Here is a 6170-nt window from a genome sequence, read left to right as displayed (position 1 = left end):
TCTCTGTGGCCGGGATCTTCATGGTGTGCTGTGCCTCAGTTCAGGTTGCTGTGCTGACCTAGATGTTTAGGAAGGATATAGTTATTTGAAAAAATTCCAGTGTGCATTGGACAGCATTTGCTATCGGCAGAGTGCTCAGAGATCACTATTCCTATACTTTGAAGGTAAATATTACAGTTTAATCTGTTGGGTTTTGTGGTGGTGACTTTTTTATTTTTTTTTAATTTTTGTTCTTTAATGAAAGAAAGAGTGGTACAAATTTAAAAAAGAATCTGTTTTTGTTTAAATGCACGTGGAGAAATCACTTTATGTGGTTTCTTTCTTTCATATAAAAAAGTGAAAAATAACTCCTGATGATACTCATATCCATAGATACGAGTGTCACTTGGTGCATTTCAAAGTGCACTATTGAACAATTGTGATTATTTCCAAACTCATTAGGAATCACCACTCACCTGTTGGCATTTGACATGCCAAAGTCAGGTCAAATTGCAAACTGTCAGGTGTCTACTCTGTATGGAGCCAAGCCACAAATAAAGCTTGAAATTTCAAATGCCAGCACTCACAGTGGCATGCAATTCTCTTCATTGATTGCATCTTTTTATAGCCCTCTTAAATTTGTAGTGCTCCATCCAGAGAAGGTACCAGCCGTTTTAGAATATCAAGCCGTTTCCAAGGGAGAAGCAAAAAGTGGTCATAAATGATAGTGTCAGAAGGTGAGACAGATACATACAGCTATAGAAGTAAAGGTCCAAAGAAGGATGGATTAGAAGAGAGGTTTTGGAGCTATACTGTGTCTGACTGTTTTCGTCAGACTTATTTTTAAGCTGTTGACTGGACCCCAAACTTTCAACTGCCTAATTCTAATTGAACCATAAATCATTACTACTGTATCATTTAAAGAGACATGGCTTACCATGCCACATTACTTCTTATTTATAAAAAATTATATTTTGCAGGAGGACACAGTCACTGAATTGACATGATGTACATACTCCTTACTGTTTTTGGACACTTGACAATCTGATACGATTTCTCTGTGCAAAAAACTTCCTGGATTGGAACAACATCACTGGAAGGTGTTCCCCAAAAGAGAGTTCAAAGCTAATTGACTGACATACAAAAGTTTCATTAGAATGCTAGATTGGCAGCTCAGATATATGTAAATCGTACATTTCAAAGCAGGTGTTAATGTAGCTCCTTTAGTACAGCCTCCAGGAAGTTACTTACAATCTTACGTTCTCATGTTTCCCATGCAGAAAAACTGCATGCACTGTCTGCCTAGCACTCAGTGTTTCCTGCTGTCCAACCTCAACATCCTTTTCTATACCATGTTGCTGTGCTCTTCAGCAAGCATCAACTTGATGGGAAGAAAAAGGAAAAAAGCTGGGGAGGAAGTATTCTTAGGGCTGGGTTAAAGTTGTGTTGCTTTTCTCAGGAGGGAATGAAAATACAATGGACATGTTCCTGACTTGTATACACAGATTACTGATAACACAGCAAGAGCAAAATTAATTTTCTACATCTGTCTTACAGTGAAAAATGCTGTGTGTCAGAAGAAATTTGTACTGCTTGATACTAATGTATAAAGTTATATAAACAACAAACAAACAACAACAAGAACTGAAATTGAATCAGTTCACCAGGTACAGGGTAAAATCCTTAAGTTCTCATTCTAAAGGTCCATTGATTTATCCAGAAATATGCTTTACTGACTGAAGGAATGAGCTCTATGGAATTGCCCCTCATCCTCCACCCATAGTCCAAATCAAGTGAAAAATAGGTGAAGGGAGTGAAGCGTTCATGAGAAGTGGTTCCTGAGATGGTGCACAGCACCTTTAGTATTTGGAATTTATGGCTTAATATGGCAGCCGTACCACATAATGCGTATGTAGTTGAATATATGCTCAAGTTCACTGCTTCTCTGATGGAAATAGAAGTTCTTCAACTGAGTCCCAGCTAATGAAATGCATTACAATATAACTGACACACAGAAGAAGTCACAGGCTTCTCTTGAAGCTGCTACTGAACAGGAATGAGGAAGTATTTATCTGCTTATGAAGTGTCCTAAGTATGTGCACTACATTCACTCTAAAGCATGTACAAGCCATTTATTTGAGGCAGTGAACAGCATCCCCAAGTGCCACACGATGGCAGCCTCTCAGAAGACTGAAAGCTTAAAAGACTATTCCTGGTGCTGCAGCCTAAATATTAAGCCTGAAGATAGAATTTACAAAATGAGGGTAATGAAATTTGGCTGTGGAGTGCTCGTTCTGGATTTCTGCTTTCCATCACATCACAGGTAGAAGAGGCTACAGTGTGACCCTTTTTACCTTGTGCACATTTGAGGGTTTTTTGCTCACTTTACTTAGGGTACTTGCAATGAAACATCTAAGTAAAAATTACAACTTAAAAAAAAAAAAAACTTTGAAAAGCAGTAATTACTGCCGGTTGTTGAAAACGGTGTCCATACATGTACCATGGGGCACTGGGAAAGCTTCTATGTGAAGGAGTTGTGTTTGGGTGGAGCTGACTACCTGTGTAGGACATGCAGAAAGAGAGTGTGGCCTCAGTTCTAATATAAAAGAATAATAAAATGTATTTGTCTGCTGTAGTGCTTGAAGGGGTGTGACAGAGCGTGACAAAGTGAGCTTGGTTCTGCACAAGCACAAAACAGAGCTGCATGTTAAGCTCAGGTAGTAGAGCCATTAAGGCCAATTGATTTGCAGATTTGTCTGCAGTTGGGTATCAGCACTGGAACTGTCTTAAATGAAGGCAAACTTGAAAAAGATTGGCTATGTATTATTAGTCCATGACAGGTGTAGAGTATCACCATTCTCCATGGTGAATAGAAGTATTGATTTTTCTTTTTCTTTTCCCTTGGCAATAAGTCTACAGAAAAAAAAAAAAAATACAATCTTTGCTGGACTTATTATCTGAAATCAAGTAATGCACCACGTGCCTGACAGCCCAATAAAACCCAAGTATGAATGTCCATACAGCTTCAACAGTATCATTTCCACTCCTATATGTAAGTCAGTGACTTGGCTGAAATGGGAGCAGAAGGAGAGCAAGAGCCCAAAATGTTATTAGAATAATGGAAAGTAGGCTTCTGTGTTTGTGGTTTTTTCCGTGTAAGCCAAGGACAGAGTTAGTCCTTCGGGAGCTATTTAAACTGCTTGGAAGGACCCAGTTCGCTAGTGTTAAGAATGATGCTATTCCTGTCATGCAATCAGTGCTTGAAGGAGGTGCAATATCTGGGTTTTTGGGGCAGTCCTTGGAGGACACATAGGTGTGGAGACCAGAAACACTTGTCTCTCACGGGGGGAGTATTCCTTATCCAAGAGACCCAGAACTCCCTTTTTTAGGAAGTCAAGAAGCCAGGAGGACTTCCTGGGAAATCCTGTCCCTACATCTACTGCATGGGCATGCTCAGAAAGGAGGCAGCGCATATTTGGCACTCATCCCAGCACATGCAGAAATGGGGGCACGTAGGAGAGGTGGGCACAACCATGCACATAGTTGTGACGAGAGCTGCGCTGAATGATTGACTTTATTCTATTCTAGTTAAGTGCCAAGAGTTCTCAGTAGATGGGGAGGTGTTCTAGATGGAGGACCTTCTGCCCAGCTCTGGGGATGCTAATCCCCAATTTAAAACCAACAAGTGCTGGCGTGACACATCACCGCATGCCGCCCCACCTCGCATACTGCCTATAAATGTCTCACTGCGTTCTTGCTCTGAATTGCACATCTCTTGAAAAGGAGTACAACATAATTAATGCAAATAGCAGTCATAACAATCAGGAATTACTTCTAAAATTAGCATAACCAAGTTGGCAGAGAATAAAAGCAGTTATCTCACTTGGAAAAAATTCCTTCACCCAAAATATTAATCATGGGAGAAATTATAAGACTATTTAACCTTTGATGTCCTTATTTTAATAAAACTGCTGCAAACCTAGAAATTTATTTCTGTAAATCTACACTTAGTGCACTTGTTGTAAGCATAGTTTGTACTTTGGTTCATGGAAACAAACAGAAATTTCAGCTCATATATTGTTTTATTCAACCTTATTCAACATGTGCTCCCAGGGCTGACTGGATCCTTTCCCCAGATGCTCAATCAGTGGTTCAGGCCATGACTCAACAATTCCCACACACATACATACGTTGAAGTGCTCAAGCTGTGCTCCTGAGGAAAGCCAGACAAAACAAGGTGATGCCCCTGTGGAATAAATGTGAGCAGCCAGCGTTATTCTCCATGGGCTGTAATCAGGGAAGAGTATCTGAGTTCGTTTCTTAAAACCACCTCCAGTATTTATTAAGTAGAACTGTAGAGCCATTAAGATTAGAAAGACCTCTAAGTTCATCTAGTGCAACCATCAACCCATCCCCACTATGCTCACTAACCGTGCCCCTCAGTGACACATCTCCACGGTTCTTCAATACCCCCAGGGATGATGATGCCACCACTCCGCTGGACAGCCTGTTCTAAAGGCTCACCACTCTTCCTTAGAAGACTTTTTTCCCTAATATCCAACCTGAATCTCCTCATGCACAACATAAGGTTTTGTTTTTCTTTTTTTCTTTCTTTTGCTGCTGCTTTAGTGAAGCTCCTGCAGCTATGCAATGTTGTACCTATCAAGCATCCTAACAGTCATGATGTTTTGGATTTTTCACACGGAGGAAATTGTAAGCTAAGGATTAACACTTTGTCATTATTGCTTTTTTAATTAGTCACGCCAGTCAATTTTTGTGGTGTGTGGGTGAAAGCCCCCATGGATGCTACTTATTTAGTGAACAGACAGCCTGGATTAATATGAGGATTTCTGGAAGCATCTGATTGACATTCAGGGATTTAATGCTCAGATTAATCCAGTAATTCTAATTTTATAATATGATGTGTGTCCTTGCATAATTTCCTCTTTGGAAGTGAAGAACAGCATATATCCCTCTTGCAATTGCTGCAGCTGTAACAACTCCTTCATACTTTAATGGCACTGAATGTGCTTAACAGCTGTCTTGTAAAATACACAGGAGGAGTTCTCAAAAACCAGGGATCATAACCTGGCTGGAAACAACCCTGAAAACCTTTATTAACCACTTCTGTAACCAACGTACCCCTTAGGAAGATGAGATATTTAACGCTTGACATACTCTGGCATGGGAAATCCAGTAAGTAGTTGGACTTCTGCACTAAAACCCCATAAATATGAGTCTGGCTTTTTAAATGAAGTATCATTTGGTGGCTTTGTTTGCTTGTTTTGGTAGATGTGGTGCAACAATTAGTATCAGCAGCACTAATAATCTTGCTTTGCTATGCTCACGTAATACTGTGAAGCTGGCATACTGTTGACAGTATGCTGACAGCATTACTGTTAACATGAGGTGTATCGATTTTAATTCTCTTGCTCTTATCCTTGTATTTTCAGATTTCTAACCTGCTTACCAATTTCTCTAGAATGTGTTTGGGAGTCTGTGGTATTTGAAAGAGGGATGCTGTCTCATAATCTGCCTGTTTGTCCTGTTTATAGGAATTCAAATGCTTAACGAGGAAATGTTTAAAACAAAGCACCACAGGTACAGTGTGGTACATAATGCAGACAGAAATAAGCTATTGATATGGACAAGCTGTGGGATGAATGGAATAATCTGAAGTCTTATGCCTTCATATTTGTTATAGAAATTTGACAAGGTGTGTATATTCTTTGCCATTTACAAATGGAGACCCTTGGCATAAAGGATTATGCTTTGAAACCATGTTTTGAATACTGAGAGTGTCTCTTCTGCCCTTTCTGGCTGTCATGGTCTGTGCAGTTCTGTGTTCTGCTGTTACTTTCTAAGAACCAAACAGCAGAGACATGTGAGGGATACTTTGACTCTTACATCAACAGATACAGAATGAAAAAAATCCACCCAGCATCCTACATCTTTGCTGTAACTTCTGTCTTTTTGCTGTTGTTTTTTTTTTTTTTTTTATAAGTTGAATCAGTGGTTCACCTGGAGGTGGTATGCACTTCCCTTTGTTCTGTATTAATAAAAATGTGAATTTTTAGTACCGTTTGAATGCTTGCTTGTTTGCAATTACATGGTGTATGGGAACTGTTAAGTCAGGGCCTGAACCAGTGATTGAGCACCTGGTGAAGGGGTGTAGCCAGCCCTGGGAGCAC

This window comes from Meleagris gallopavo, chromosome 4 (assembly GCF_000146605.3).
Source record: "Meleagris gallopavo isolate NT-WF06-2002-E0010 breed Aviagen turkey brand Nicholas breeding stock chromosome 4, Turkey_5.1, whole genome shotgun sequence".
In the NCBI taxonomy this organism is placed as follows: Eukaryota; Metazoa; Chordata; class Aves; order Galliformes; family Phasianidae; genus Meleagris; species Meleagris gallopavo.
Note: the sequence above shows the minus strand (reverse complement) of the source record.